Source organism: Mandrillus leucophaeus, unplaced genomic scaffold (assembly GCF_000951045.1).
Source record: "Mandrillus leucophaeus isolate KB7577 unplaced genomic scaffold, Mleu.le_1.0 Scaffold217, whole genome shotgun sequence".
NCBI lineage: Eukaryota > Metazoa > Chordata > Mammalia > Primates > Cercopithecidae > Mandrillus > Mandrillus leucophaeus.
The window spans coordinates 729,036-746,421 of NW_012102221.1; positions in this window are offsets into that span (position 1 = coordinate 729,036).

Genomic DNA, 17,386 nt, shown 5'->3' on the forward strand with positions numbered 1-17,386 from the left:
AAAAAGCTTTTGGAGTCTTATTTTTACATTGTGATAAGTTTTTCAAAAATTCCCCATTTCTTAATGGTTATGGGACTACCCAGGCATTCTATCTCTTTTTGTTGTTGTTTTACTACCCCTTTACTAATATTAATAAAGTTAAAAAAATTTATTTTATTAATCTTCTCAAGGAATTAACGTTGCCCCATTGTTTCTGATAATTATAATTTGGCTTTATATTTTATTAATTTGTGATTTTAATGTTATCTTCTTTCTTTTACTCTCTTTAGGTTATTTCTTGTTCTTCACTTAACTTCTACGTTTGGACATTTAAGGTAATTTGCTTTCAGTCTCTGTCTCTTTTCTCATCTCTGTGTGTGTTTCTGTGTTTGTTTTTTTTTGAGACAAGGTCTGGCTCTGTCACCCAGGCTGAAGTGCATTTGCACCATCTTGGCTCACTGCCACTTCTGCCTCCCAGGCTTAAGACATTCTCTGACCTCAGCCTCCTGAGTAGCTGGAACTACAGGCACATGCCACCACGCCCGGCTAATTTTTATATTTTTTGTAGAGATGGGGTTTCATGGTATTGTCCAGGCTGGTCTCAAACATGTAAGGTCAAGTGAGCCACCCTCCTTTGCTTCCCAAAGTGCTGGGATTACAGATGTGAACCACTGCACCTGGCCTCTGCTTTTTTTGAGACAGGGTCTTGCTCTGTCACCTAGGCTGGAATGCAGTGGTGCAAACTTGGCTCATTTCAGCCTCAGACTTGTGGGCTCAAGTAATCCTCCCACCTCAACCTCCCGAGTAGCTGAGATTACAGGCACATGCCACAATACCTGGCTAGTTTTATTTTTATTTTTTAATTTTTTTGTAGAGACAGGGTCTCACGCTCTTGCCCAGGCTGGTCTCAAACTTCTGGACTCAAGCAATCCTTTTGCCTTGGCCTTCCAAAGTGCTGGGATTACAGGTATGAGCCACTGCATCTGGCCTCATCTCTGTGTTTGAGTGTATGAGTTTGCCTTTAAACTCTGCTTTGGCTGCATCCCACCAGTTTATATATGTATTATTATCATTTTTGTTTGTTAGTTTTAGAGATGGGGTCTCACTATGTTGCTCACACTGATCTTGAACTCCTGGCCTCCCAAACTGTTGGGATTACAGGTGTTAGCCACTACACCTGGGCCTAACTATGTATTATTTTAAATATGATGTAAGAGCAAACATTTTTCTTATTTTATGTGTTGATAAAACTTTACCATTTTCTTTGGGAAATTCATTCCCCAGAAAGACAAGTCTGCAAACCAATAAATAACTTTACTACTTGCTTTAGGAAATTATTTCAAATCAATTTATGCGGGCAAATAATTTGTTTTTCAGAAAAATATCCTTTGCTTATTAGGAAAAACAGCTTGATTCTTACCAAAACAGTGTATTTATCAATACTAAAAGACCCTTGCCTTGCTTTCTCCACCAATCCTAAACGCATATCACAAAGTTTGTCCGGTCCCAACAAGTTCCTGGATATAAAGTCCCACCTTAAACTATTTGAGCCCAGACTCCAAAATTATATCCCCTTCTTAAAGTCTTCTGGTTTGGAGACAATGATTTGTTTCAGCTCACTGTTTTTTCTGTAGGCCCCTGGAACTTTCCCTTACAATTTCCAAAGATCAGCCATTCATTAAAAGATAATTTGTGTCCTTTATCTAGTGTCTATATTATTGAATGGAAACTATTTTATTTTTTTTTATCATTATACTTTAAGTTCTATGGTACATGTGCACAACATGCAGGTTTGTTACATATGTATACATCTGTCTCTTATACACATCTAGATGTGTATAAGAGACAGGGCCAGTGATGATGAGCATCTTTTCATGTGCCTGTTAGCTGCATAAATGTCTTCTTTTGAGAAGTGTCTGTTCATATCCTTTGCCCACTTTTTGATGGGGGTTTTTGTTTTTTTCTTGTAAATTTGTTTGAGTTCTTTGTAGGTTCTGGATATTGGCCCTTTGTCAGATGGGCTTATACTTAGCATCACATAAAACTAGTAATAAGGCAGATTAAATTAAGACAAAAATGTAATTTTTATTCATGAGATGAGGACAAATGAAAAAGACTGATAATAGCATGGAGGAAGAGGTAAAAGAGCAGGAACTTTCAAAAACTGGTAGTGGGAATTCAAATTTTAGGGCTTTTTTGGTGGGGCACTTGCAAGTGTATGTCAGATTTAAATATAATATACCCTTTCACCTCTCTATAGAGAAAGAGTCACATATATGTACAAAGGATAGTCATTATAGTCACTTGTGTATACAAAGTTTAATGTAAAATAGTATTCTTCTTTAACAGTGAAGAATTGGAGTTAACAAAAATATATATCATCTGAAGGCTGGAGGCAGTGGCTCACGCCTGTGATCCCAGCACTTTGAGAGGCTGAGGCTGGCAGATCACTTGAGGTCAGGAGTTCGAGACCAGCCTGGCTGACATGGTGAAACCCCGTCTCTACTAAAAATACAAACATTAGCTGGGCATGGTGGCAGGAGCTTGTAATCCCAGCTACTTGGGAGCCTGAGGCAGGAGAATCACTTGAACTTGAGGCAGAGGCTGCAGTGAGCTGAGATCATGCCAGCTTGGGCGACAGAGCGAGATTCTATCTAAAAAATATATATATATATATCGTCTGAGGAATGTTTAAATAAATTATGGTACACATGATATGTAATACACCGCAGCAATTAAAAAGACTGAGGCAGATATATATGTATAAGGCATATATATGTATTGACATAAAAGGTTTTCACAGATAAGTGGAAAAAAAGGCAGGTCATACAATAGGATATGATCACATTTTTGGAAAAAGCAGCATTTTATATTTGAACTGTGTGTGTGTGTGTGGGCGCGCGCACGCTGATGTCTAGGAAAATGTTTGGAAAACACAAACAGTGCTCACATACGGTCAGGGAAGTGGAATTGAAGGAAGATATGGAGGGAAAGAAAGTGTAACTGGGTGCTCAAGGGGGTTATTTTAACTTTTAAAAAATCTAGACATTATATATTTGATACAAATATATGTATTATTCTCCCATAGAATGTATTTATATCAAACTATTATGTAAAATACATTTTTAAAAGCGAAAAATCTGTTACGTGAGTTCTTACTGTTTTTGTGATCATTTTTCATGTAACTAGTATCTCCTCAGCTTCACTATTTCAGGGTTAACCTTTCTTTTGGGTATTATGTAATCTTAGGTGTAATCTTGTGTAATCTTTGGGTATTATGTAGTCTTAGATGGGGGCATGGGAGAAGCCCAGACCTGACAAAAATGACATCCTTGCTCACAACAGTATAGTACCTAATGAACCACACAGAGTTGGACATTTTTGCTAGTTTCAAATTTATTGTTATAAAGGACACTTAGCTTGAATGGTGTGGACAAGTTAAAACTACTAAGAACAGAGAAAAAGAAAATGTTCTGGAAGATGAAGCCAGTGTACACATTGCCTTTGCTGTAGGCTTCAGGCATCACAGGCGCCGCCACCACGGACCACAGGCGCCGCCACCGCGCCCGGCTAGTTTTTTGTATTTTCAGTAGAGACGGGGTTTCACCGTGTTAACCAGGATGGTCTCCATCTCCTGACCTCGTGATCCACCCGCCTCGGCCTCCCAAAGTGCTGGGATTACAGGCGTGAGCCCCCGCGCCCGGCCTATGTAATAATTTTAATGTGAAAGAGCGTAGCTTTGGGTCTCTGTGTGGCCCCCTCACGAGGCCAGGGCGCCTTAAGCTGATCTTGCTTTCCCGCCTGCTGTTGCAGTAGCTGCTTCCTCCATGGTCGCGGCCCCGCATCCATATCCTTTCTAGAGCACAAAAGCCAGAGTCACTTTTCAAGACTTAAATATGCAATTTTACTACGCCTCTGCTTAACGTCCTTCCGCGGTTTCCCTTGTTCTCAGAATATGATCCGGAAGCTTTTGTCCTGGCTGGGAAGACCTTGGATGAATCTCATTTCTGGCAACCTCCTTACCCACGGGCGGAAGCTTTCCCCGGGGCCTGAGACTCAGTGCGCGCACGCGTGTGTGTACACGTGTGTATAGAACGAACTCACAGATGAGGCTTTCTAGACCTTTCCTTTACTAGCCATGTGGGCTGTATTTCACCATTGAAAGGTAACTTAACAAAAATTATTTCAGCATCTTAACAATATTGTGAGGTAAACAGTATTTTTAATTTTTCCTCTTTTATAATTAGAAAAATGAGGCTTAGAGATTAAGTTGCTTAAGGTCTCCAGTTGGTGTATAATGAACTTGGAATTCAAACCAAGCATTATTAGCTCTGTATTCTTAGTAGCAAGCAATGATAAACATTTACTAACAAACTTCTATTTGTTAATTTTTATGGATTTTACCGAAATTAATAAGATATATGTTCATTATCTTCCAAGATACTTAGAATTGGAAAGAGGAGATACAGCTAACTATGAAGCAAAGTAGAATAACATTAGGGTTGCGAGCTAGGAAAAAAGAAACGACTGTGGAAGCACAGATTAGGGGATAATTTTGATACAAATATTGGAGACAAGTCAACAGAAATTTGCTTTTTAATTTAACTTTTGCTCCATATTGTTCAATAAACAATGTAAGGTAAAATAAATTAGTAGAGGAAGCACATCAAGATAGCACAAATTAAACTTGCCATCAGCAAGTAACGAAAAATGTGGGTTGGAAATAGAAAAGAAAGCCAGAAATAATTTGAAATTGTGCATAGAATGACCACATCTTCCACAAGTGGGTCACAGATTGGTTTTAAACTTTGTAGCAGCAAACTTATAAAGAGAAAATGGATTAGTTACATGCTTCCTAATGTCCACAAGATAACAAAAAATCCTTATTGCTCGAGAGATGTCACTCCTTTAAGAATCAGAAGAAATTACTCCTGGAAATTTGCCATGAAGAGAAAATTGTAATATACTCCACATGCTGGAAAATACCTTCTGAGTTAGTGAGAATCCTCAAAAGAATGAACGTGACAGGATCATGTATTGTAAGAATATAGGCTGCTGGTGGCATGTGGAAGCCTGGATGGGGAGAGGTCAAGAAGCTTCTGTAGGACAGTAGTACAGTTCAGTGCCGGTTTCCGGTTCTCAGCTGATCCAGCTGATCCAAGCGTGGATTTTAGGAGAAGCTGGAAGAATATGGAAATTGCCTTAGCAAAGCAGCATTTAAGTGAAGCCTGGAGACACAAAGTCAAAACTGTATAAAAGCAGATTGAGGGAGTGATATAAGCAAAAGGGGGGAAAAGATCTTTGACAGGAGAAAGGTCAGTCGCTCAATGTGGTGAAAGCTGGTGGTTCTCAGCACAGCCCACACATTAGAATCACCCAGAAGGCTCCCCGCTAAGAGATTCTGACTCAGTTGGTCTGGGGCTGGGTTCTAGGCATAATTATTTTATTTTTATTTTTTATGTTTTTTTTTTTAATGGAGTCTTGCTCTGTCACCCACGCTGGAGTGCAGTGGTACGATCTTGGCTCACTGCAACCTCTGCCTCCGGGTTCACTCCATTCTCCTGCCTCAGCCTCCTGAATAGCTGGGACTACAGGCACCCGCCACCATGCCCAGCTAATTTTTGTATTATTAGTAGAGATGAGGTTTCACCTGTTTGCCAGGCTGGTCTTGCACTCCTGACCTCAGGTGATCCACCTGCCTCGGCTTCCCAAAGTGCTAGGATTACAGGTGTGAGCCACCGCACCCGGCCATAATTTTTAACAGCTCCCAAAGTGGTCCTAAAGTGCACCTGGGAATGGGGATGCTGGGCCTGCACTGTGTTCCTCAAGTGTGGATGGTGGGATGGCATTTGGGTTATGAGCCGTGACAAGTAAGCTGGGCTAGGTATGCAAGGTCTTGCATATTGTTCTTAGGAAATTAACTCGTAAAGGCTAAAGGCTTCTCAGTGACAGCAAGGGGTCATTTCATCTGTCACCACAGCCTAACAATTTTCTTAATTGCTTTTATAAGTGATAACATTTGCCCTTTAGTGCTGGGATATTGCCTCAAAATATCATGACTTGGTTTTTAAATAATAATTGCTTTCAATTTTTCTAGGTATAGCAAGTTGCCTTTTGAAAATGTGTACTTTGACCAGGCGTGGTGGCTCACTTCTGTAATCCCAGCACTTTGAGAGGCCGAGGTGGGCGAACTGCTTGAGGCCAGGAGTTCGAGACCAGCCTGGGCAACATTGTGAGACCCCCCCCCCCATCTGTACAACAAATAAAATAAAATAAAATTAGCCAGCCATGGTGTTGCATGCCTGTAGTCCCAGCTACTCAGGAGGCTGAGGCGGGACTTGAGTCGGTGGTACCATCTTGGCTCACTGCAACCTCCGCCTCCCGGGTTCACTCCATTCTCCTGCCTCAGCCTCCTGAGTAGCTGGGACCACAGGCACCCGCCACCATGCCCAGCTAATTTTTGTATTATTAGTAGAGATGAGGATTCACCTGTTTGCCAGGCTGGTCTTGAACTCCTGACCTCAGGTGATCCACCTGCCTCAGCTTCCCAAAGTGCTAGGATTACAGGTGTGAGCCACCGCGCCCTGCCATAATTTTTAACAGCTCCCAAAGTGGTCCTAAAGTGCACCTGGGAATGGGTGCACTTGAGTCGAGGAGGTTGAAGCTTCAGTGAGCTGTGATCATGCCAATGCATTCCAGCCTGGGCAGCAGTACAATATCCTGTCTCAAAAAAACAAATAAAACATACACCTTCTCCTCTGTTGTTGCTGTCATAGGGACTAACTGTGCTGTCCTATGTGCTGATTAGGGGTCTCACTCTTTGTTTCCTTTCCCTCCAGCCATGCAAAGCCTTTTGTGCTATTCTGTCAAAGTTGTAGTCAGCAACTTCGGTGCACAGGTGATAAAATTACATCATATTTCAGGTAAAACAATCACATGATTTTCTTGAGCTCCTTAAACCATATTTTGAGAAGAAATATGATGTCTAATAATAAATCATCCAGACACAGCAGGAACACTGTCAGCAATTTTAGTGAAATTTGCATCTCCTGAGTTTACTAATGAAAATGAATGGGGCGGCTTCCGCGTTCCCACAAACTCTTCAAAACCTTTGCTACTTCTCAATAGACAACAGTTGTAATTGAATAGAACACTGAGATTGATGTTAGGATTAAAGGTTATGAGCTATGAAGACAGCTGAATACTTAGTTCCCTAAAGTCTATGAAAGGCAGGCTATTGAAATGGAATTTTATGGGCTTATTTGTTGCTTTTGTTTCTTATGTGTCCAAGGCTAATTATACTAATTAGATCAGAGGCATAAATGGATATTACAGAAAAAGCCATTCAGGAAAAAAAAAATAAAGCCTCAGAAATTGCTGTGTTAGTTGATAACCAGAGGGGGTCGAAGATTAGCTTCACCCTTCACCAAGCCCTGTACGGAGATAACATGGAAATGGAATTCTTCTGAGCCGAGGTCATATTCTCTGCTCATGCTGTTACATTATCTTGGTCATTGAATTTGAGGGCTAAAAATGAAGCAGAGTAAGCTCATAAAGAAATAAAATGTAGTATATAAAGGATCAGGAAATCCATCAAATAGAACCAAAATCATCTCTGAGTTGAATATTTGTCAGAAATTTCTATGAGATGTCAGCAGTCCTATAAAAGTAAAAAATTTATTTGCCACATCACCTCCAAAAGCAATCATAAAAGCATCTAGCTGCATAACAAGTGCATATGTTATTTGGAGAATTATTCGGTTATGGCCAAAGCAGTGTCATCATACCATTGTCACACAATGGCATTGTGGCCTCGTCGAATGGCACAGCAGAGAGCATTGTTGAGAGAGAAATTGCTGGCTGCGATTCACTGGCTGCTTCTTCAGACACTCCGCAAGTGTCTCTTTAGTGCTTCCCTCATCCCAACACTGTGTTAGCTCATTGGAGGTAACAGTGCTAAAATGCGGGTGATTACGAGAAGTTATGAGAACTCAGGGAACCTCTTACCCAGTTCTTGAAGGATTAAAGAAGTCTTTGGGAAGGAAAGAAACTAAAAGCTTAGAGTGTGATCAAGTGGTTGAGTAGGCATTAGCAGAATGAAGTGATGTAGGCAAAGAGAGTAGCATATTTAAAACCTAAAGGCAAGAAAATAGTCGATTCAGATAGAATTTATGTTTCTGCTGAGAGGGAATTATGTCAAAAGAGGATTCTAGAAGAATGGCAGAAACATGCTTGTGAAGGACTTTCTTAGCCACATTCAGGAGTATTGGCTGCATCCTGAGGCAGAAAGGAGCCAAGATTGGTGTTAAACTGGCAGAAATGTGTGACATATTCAAGGAGTTACCCTTGAGAAGCCACTGATAGCAGTGGAGAAAGCACAGTGGAGACATAAATAATTTGCTTTTTTTTTTTTTTTTTTTGAGACAGAGTCTCACTCTCGCCTAGGCTGGAGTGAGTGGCGCGATCTCGGCTCACTGCAAGCTCCGCCTCCTGGGTTCACGCCATTCTCCTGCCTCAGCCTCCCGAGCAGCTGGGACTATAGGCGCCCACCACACGCCCAGCTAATTTTTTGTATTTTTAGTAGAGACAGGGTTTCACCGTGTTAGCCAAGATGGTCTCGATCTCCTGACCTCGTGATTCGCCTGCCTCGGCCTCCCAAAGTGCTGGGATTACAGGCGTGAGCCACCGCGCCCGGCCAGAATTTGCTTTTTAACCCCAACAGGACTTCTCAAATTACTACAGAATATACTGTTATATTTAAATGCATAATGTATCAAATGGCAATATTCAACCAAAATAGGAATTTGTTTCTTGAATATGTTTTGAAGAAGCTAGTAGGTGAGTGAGATGGACCATAACGCACTACCTTAAAAATCCCAAGAAAGGCCAGGCGTGGTGGCTCACGCCTGCAATCCCAGCACTCCGGGAGGCCGAGGTGGGCGGATCACTTGAGGTCGGGAGTTCGGGACCAGCCTGACCAACACAGTGAAACCCCATCTCTACTAAAAATACAAACTTAGCCGGGTGTGGTGGCGCATACCTGTAATCCCAGCTACTCGGGAGGCTGAGGCAGGAGAATTGCTTGAACCCAGGAGGCAGAGATTGCAGTGAGCCAAGATCATGCCATTATACTCCAGCCTGGGCAACAAGAGTGAAACTCCGTCTCAAAAAAAAAAAAAAAAAAAAATTCCAAGTAACCAGCCGTCTGGTCTGAGAGATGGAAAATCTGTATTTTTTGGAATATTCTTCATGTGTTAATATATGATACTGTTGTTAACTTAGTGTGATGTTTACTGAAAGTCACAGGTCAGCAATAGTAGATACTTACTGCATAGCCACTATGTGTCAGGCACTGATTTAAGCACTTGGGAAGCGTCCACAAATACCCCTTTCCTCCGGGAACTTCACTAATACTTTCAAATGGAAGACATTTGTTTCCAATAAATAAAAATGATAAGAGTAACCAATAAGTAAATGATGTGCTAATTAGGTGATATGCACACACCTGCTATGGAAGAAGGAAAACAATAGAACATGATCAGAGCAATTGGGAATGTAAAGTGAGTTGTAATTGTACACAGGATGGATAGGTTGAATCTCATTGGGATGGTGCATTTAAGTGACAATGTGAAGCAGGTGAAGGAATTTGCCGAGTCGATCTGGGGAAAGGAAGTCCTGGGCAGCGGGAAGAGCCAGTGCAAAGCCAGTGCGGAGAGCGTGCCAACCTTGTCTGAGGAGATTGAGGGGCAAGGCAATGGCGGATTAAGTTACACTGGTAAGTAGGGGGAGGGAAAGCTCCTCAGGCCTTGTGTGGACTTTGTCTTTTATTCTGAGTGACGCTGAGAGACAGCATCTAATTTAGGTCTCACCTGGATCACTCTGACTGCTATGTTTAGAACAGTCTGTAGGGCAAAAAGGAGGCAGAAGTCACATTGGTGGAAGTGAATCGGGTCAGATGTGGGACACGTGCAAACCTGAGGTAACTAGGATTCCTTCACGGATTGGATGTGGGGAGTGAGAAAAGCAGAGTCTAATATGACTTCTAGGGAGTTTGGTCTCAGGAACAGAGAAGAATCGACTTGTCAGGAACTGAAATGGGGAAGGCTGCAGGCTTGGAGGGGAAGTCAGGAACTGGGTTTGGGACACCTCACACTTTTAGACATTCTAGTGGAGATGTCAAATAGGCAGTTGATTATATAAAACTTGGAGAAAAAATTTTATGTGGAGATGCACATTTGTGTTACTGGGATACAGATAATAACAGAAGCCATGAATCTAAATTGATTATTTTGTACATAAATTAAAGTTAAAAGGTTGTTATTGCAATTGTTCAAATGATCTTAAACATTATAACATAAAGTACCAAGTAGAGAGGGATTCTTTTTAATACAAAATATTATATCTTGGCTTTGATTCTCTTAAATATTTTTATGTAGTTCTTAATCTTCCTCATGTGGAAAGATAGCCTACTGAAAAAGATTTACCATCTCAGTGAAAAGAGGTTATCCGGAATACGGGTTATAAAACTCAGACCTTGATGGGATCCTAAGACATGTAAATATCTTTTCCATTTAATTTTAAAGATTTTTGAACTTGATGTATTTCTTTATATATGGGATCTAACTTTTTATGGCTACTTAAAATGGTAACAGACTGAATTTTAGTATTTCACCTGAATTCTCGGCCCTTGAGGTTATTCAGCAAATAGGTCTATAACAATGGCATTTTCTGAAGTAGGAAATGCTGGAGAAAGTCAAGCAGTTCCTCCTGGTTGAGACTGATTCAAGGTTCCTATGAGATATTTCAAGAAAGCATTTTGATTTCAAGAAGTCTGAATGTTTGAAGAGTGTTTCAGGGCTAGATTAAAAATTTGTTCATCGTCAGCCACAGAGAGAAGGTATTTAAAACCATGGGATTGAATGTTTTAGGGCTAGATTAAAAATGTGTTCATCACCAGCCACAGAGAAAGGTATTTAAAACTATGAGATTGAATGAGGTTATCTGAGGAGAAACTAGGGAGAAGGGAAGGCACACATTTCACAGTCTCTACAAAGGAAGGAAATTTAAAAATTCACGAAAAGCAGCCTTGTCCGTGTTTCTGTGAACTACCTTAGAAGAACTGTTTGGCTTGGTTGTCATGACTATTTACCTTTTCAATTGAGTTGCAACTGAGTTAGTTATGTAGTGATTTCCGTTGGATGACCCGATTCCACTATGACCCAGTAGTGGTTTCTAGTTCGTCATGAAATTAGGATGGATTAAAATTTGCACATTTGGTCTGAAAAGTCATTTTGATTTGCTTAGATTTTAAAAAAGAACCTGAAATGCTAATATAGACTAAACCAAAATCAACTGCTATTTAAAACACAACCCCCAAAGTCACACATATCTAAATATACGTGTATTTTTTACAGTAACAATTACAACTTAGAGGCCGGGCACGGTGGCTCACGCCTGTAATCCCAGCACTTTGGGAGGCCGAGGTGGGCGGATCATGAGGTCAGGAGATCGAGACCATCCAGGCTAACATTGTGAAACCCCGTCTCTACTAAAAATACAAAAAATTAGCCGGGCGTGGTGGCGGGCCCTGTAGTCTCAGCTACTCGGGAGGCTGAGGCAGGAGAATCGCTTGAACCCGGGAGGTGGAGCTTGCAGTGAACAGGGATGGAGCCACTGAACTCCAGTCTGGGTGACAGAGTGAGACTCCATCTCAAAAAAAAAAAAAAAAATTGTAAGTTAGAGGTGAAAGAAACCTCAGAAAATCATTGTCTATGCTTTGCCTTTTGGCGGTTTGGTGGTGGTAGTACCTCCTTTGTGGCTGTGAATTAGGAGAGGGTGAGAAGGGAAAAATGAGAAGCTTGAATTTTTTTCATTCTTGTTGCACAGCTTCATCATTAGGACTGGCTATAAGAAAGTCTTTCGTCATAGAAATAAATGCAGAAAAACACTTTTTAGGAATCTTGCCCTTCACCTATGACCACTTGTATTAGTCACTTTGTGCAGTAACAGCAACCCTCTGTTGATTTCTTCTCCACACTGCATGAGGCTGCTAGGCAGCTGGATCTCCACTGGGCTCTGCATGTTTTCTCATTTCAGGGTTCACACTGAAGAAGAAACCCCTATTGTGACTGAGGTGGAGACACACGCACACACACACACACACACATACACACACACATACAGACACACACACACACACACATATACACACACATACAGACACACACACAGACACACACATACACACAGACACACACACACACATACAGACATACACACAGACATACACACACACACACACATATATACACCTATACACACATACACACACATACACATACACACAGACATACAGACACACAGACACACACACAGACACATACACACAGACACACATACATATACACACATATACACACACAGACACACACACACAGGGGAAGCATTAAGCATGTAATCACATTTAACCTAAATAGAAACAATTACCCATTTACAACACTATTATTAACTGTTTGGTATATCATCCGTCAGACATTTTCTAAAATATGTTAAATATTTAATATGTCTTCAAAAAACAGAATCACACTTTATGTTTTGCTGTATGGTTTTGCTATCTAATAGTGTATCTTGGAAATTTTTACAAATGAAAGCATTCATCTTTTTTGCTTTTCTGTGTTTTCTGAAAAATTCACATCTTCTAAAATATATTGATTTTATTCCAGTTTTACATGAATCTTGATATATTTACCATTCCACATTGTTTGAGTTCTGAGTGAAGGGCGAACAGCTCCTGCATCAGATGACCGAAACTGTTGCTTATTTCTCCATCTCTGTCTCTCTCCCTCTCTCTCTCTTTTTTCTTTTTCTTTTCTTTTTTTTTTTTTTTTTTTTTTTTTTTTTGAGAGTCTCACTCTGTCGCCCAGGCTGGAGTTCAGTGGCGCAATCTCAGCTTGTGGCAACCTCTGCCTCCCAGGCTCAAGCAATTCTCCTGCTTCAACCTCTCAAGTAGCTGGGACTACAGGCGTGTGCCATTATGCTCGGCTAATTTTTTGTATTTTTAGTTGAAACGGGGTTTCACCATATTGACCAGGCCGGTGTTGAACTCCTGACCTCAAATGATCCACCCGCCTCGGCCTCCCAATCTCCCTCTCTCTCTTATGCATATGCACACACACGTTGACTATCACATTCCTACAGTATAGCTCAGATTTTCTAAACATTTGTATAACCCCTTTTTTTCTCGAGTGTCTTTTCTTGATAGCACCTTTAGTGACTTATTGTGGAGGCAAGTTTCATGCTTAAGGTTTTTTGACTCTGACATAGCTATCAAAAATAATTCCAGATAGAGTGACCGAAATTTATCAAACTAGGACATTTCTTTTTTCTCTTCTTTTCTCCCTTTCTCTGTCTCTCTCTCTCTCTCTTTCTCTTTCTTTCTCAGAGTCTCGCTCTGTTGCCTAGGCTAGGGTGCAGTGGCGCGATCTCGGCTATGCCTCCCAGGTTCCCGCCATTCTCCTGCCTCAGCCTCCCGAGTAGCTGGGACTACAGGCGCCGCCACCACGCCCTGCTAATTTTTTTTGTATTTTTATTAGAGACAGAGTTTCACCGTGTTAGCCAGGATGGTCTCGATCTCCTGACCTCGTGATCCGCCTGCCTCGGCCTCCCAGAGTGCTGGGATTACAGGCGTGAGCCACTGTGCCCAGCCAAACTAGGAGTAAAAGAGTAAAAGGAGATTGACATTAATTATTAATGCTTACACTGGGCCATCCTGAACAAATCAAGTAATTCATTCACTCTACTGCTAGAGGATATTTGCAGATGGCAGTCTATTTTCTCACACCAGATTTCCTTGCTACTTCCCCCCATAGTATTTTGTTACCTATAGAAAATAATTTAAAAAGGACTTTCTCTATTTTGTTAAAAGGCCCTCAGAGTACATGTAGGATTGGAATCTTGAATATCTATCAACCAACTCTTTCATAGTCCATTTCTGCAGAATGGATCTTCTCTGACCTATTCCATGCTATATCTTTTGGTTCAGTTTAGTATCTATACTTCATTACACACTTGAATAGCTATTTAATCTTGCACAAACACCCATATGGTGAGGTTTGAAACCTGGCACAAGAGATAAAGGCAAGTAATTACTATCCTCACTTAACATTTTATCTTCTTGCCATTTAAAAGCTTTTTATAGAAGTGCTGATAATCTGGGTGATTAAATGGCTGGGTTCTCCATCCTTCTGATAGATTTTTATGGCCTGGACTCAACAAAAACTTAGGTTTTAAAAGTTCAGTTGCAATTTTATCTGAAACCTGAAGATAGTTTCTTATACCTGCAAAAAATGAACTCACATGAAATGAAAAATATGAAGCAATGTTGCAGACTGAGCACGTTATTATAGACTCTGCTTACACAATGGAAATGCTAAAAGGAAACGAACTATTTTTAAAAAAATGGCTGAGAATGACAGAATCATGCCTCCTTTTTTGCTTCCTGTAATACAGTTATTTTACTGAAATATATTCAAGATGTCCTCTTTAACAATCATTTTGGAATACTGTTTAATGCATATCAGAAGTAGAGTGGAAAGTATATTAAACATGGAGGAAGGGATCTGTGTTACAATCCAGATTCTGATATTGATTAGCTCTGTGATCCTGAAAATAAAAATCACTGTGCTGAAGTTCTGCATGCCTCTTTGTGTATGCGATTAATCCTCAAAACAGGCAAGCTGCAGTGGCTCGTGCCTGGAATCCCAGCACCTTGAAAGGCTGAGGTGGGAGGATTACTTAAGGCCAGGAGTTTGGACCACACAGTCTGGGCAGCATAGTGGGACCGTCCCTACAAAAAATAAAATAAAATCTTAGCCAGGCGTGGTGGTGCGTGCCTGTAGTCCTAGCTAGTGGGGAGGCCGAGGGAAGAGGATCGCTTGAGTCCAGAAGTTCAAGGCTACAGTGAGCTGCAATGACACCACTGCCTTGCAGTGTGGACAACAGAGCTAGACTCCATCTCTAAAAGTAAAACCAAACGAGTCATATGAGGTAGGAACTCGTCCTAATGCAGGGGGTTTGGTGACTGACAAGCTGGCCCACTCACCGGGGCTTTCCCCTCCCTACCGCAGTCCTAGAGGCCTCCAGGACTGGAGGGAGATGACTGTGTGGGACTCAGAACAGCCACGGACATCCCGGGGCAGATGAGGTTTCGGTTCTGGGTCAGTGGCAGCACTCTGTGGCAGAGGGCAGCACAGAGAGGAGAGCAGAGGAAATGTTCCAGGCAGCAAGCAGCAGCAGGTGCATGGTGGCTGTGTGGTGTGGATATGTGTGGCACAGGGGCTGGTGGCACGGGGGCTGGTGGTGTGAGGGCTGGTGGTGCTGGTGGCTGTGGCAGGGGGGCGTGTGGCTCGGGGGCGTGTGGCCTGTGGTGGCCGTGTGGCAAAGGGGGGGTGTGGTGTGGGGTATGTGGTGCATGGTGGCCATGTGGCACGTGGTGGCTGTGTGGCACGGGGGCATGTGGTGAGTGGTGGCCGTGTGGCGCGGGGGTATGTGGCATGGGGATGTGTGGCCCATGGTGGCAGTGTGGCGCAGGAGTGCTGCACGGGGGCGTGTGGCACAGGAGGGTATGGCACGGGGGCGTTTGGTGTAGGGACATGTGTCACAGAAGGGTGTGGCGCTGGGACGGGTGGCGCGGGGGCGTGTGGCGCCGGGACGTGTGGCGCGGGGGCGTGTGGAGTGGGGGCTGCCCTGAGAACGCTGGCGTGGGCAAGTGGAGAGGCAGGACTGACGCTGCCACCCCCGCGTTCTCTGCTTCCCCGCAGGGGTTCCGCCTCTGCTTGTCCCAGTCCTTCATCCCCGGGGGCTGGGAGATGACAACTGCGAACCGCGGAGGGTGGAGAACTCTGAACTAATTCGCGCGCTTCTCACGTTGCGTTGGGTTATGCACACGACTTTTGTTCCAGTGCTATAGGAAGCAGCCACTTTGCAGAAAGAATGGGGAAGGTATTAGTATACTGGCAGCAAATTATTCAATATTCTTAGAAACGAGGTTGCATAAATGCACGTACATAAATGTCTAAGTGCATGGAGAAAGGCTGGCAAGCGTGTTCCAAACTGCTAACTTTTAATAACCTTGGGGAAGGGGATATGGCAGACTTGTCTGTTTTCCTTCAGAAACTTTTCTATTAGTTGCCTTTGTCAAGCTGAGCATGTACTACTTAATTTTTTTTTTCTTTAGCATAAGATTTAAAAATTCCATTTTAGGCCAGGCAAGGTAGCTAATGCCTGTAGTCACAACACTTTGAGAGGCTGAGGGGGAGGATCACTTGGGGCCAGGAGTTCCGGGCTGCAGTGTCATGATCGCCACTCCACTCCAATCTAGGTGACAGATTGGAGACCCTGTCTCTAAAAACAAAATTTTAAAAATATAAATTTCTTTTTTTGTAACAACTTTATTTAAATAGAATTCACACATCATACAATTCACCCATATAAAGTGTACAATTCAATGATTTTTTGTCTATTCAGAGCAGTGCAACCACCACTACATTCAATTTTAGAGCATTTTTATCACCCCAAAAAGAAACCTATTCTCTTTGTTCATCACCTCTGTGTCTCCCTGTTCTTCCTGGCTCTAGGCAACCACTCATCTACTCTCTGTCTATAGATTTGCCTATTCTGGACATTTCACGTGAATGGAATCATACAACATATAGTCCTTTGTGACTGACTTATTTCTCTTGTGTTTCCAAGGTTCATCCAGGTTGAAGCATTCCTTTTCATGGCCAAATCATATTCCATCATGTGAATGCATCACATTTCGTTTATCCATTAGTCAGTCGATAGACATCTGGGTTGTTTCTGCTTTTGGCTATTATAATAATGTTGCGATGAGCATTTGTATACAAGTTTTTGTGTGGACGTGGGTTTTCATTTTTCTTGGGTAGATACCTAGGAGTGGAATTTCTGGGTCATATGGTAAGTCTGTATTTCACCATTTGGGGAGTTGCTAGACTGTTTTCCAAAGCAGCGGCAGAATTTCACATTCCCACCTGCAATGTATGAGAGGAGTCCAACTTCCCCACATCCTTGTCAACACTTGTTATTATCTGTCTTTTTTATTATAGCTATCCTGGTGGATATAAAGTGGTATCTCATTATGGTTTTTATTTTTATTTTCCTGATAACTAATGATCCCATTTCAATTTAACTGAACTAGGATATGATATGCAGTATAATGAACAATTTACATGAATTTTTGAGGTTAAATATGAAACATCCACTCAGCATGGGGGCTCACACCTGTAATCCCAGCACTTTGGGAGAGGGAGGTGGAAGGATCACTTGAGGCCAGGAGTTCAAGCCCAGCCTGCGCAACATAACAAGACTCCCATCTCTACTAAAAAATGAA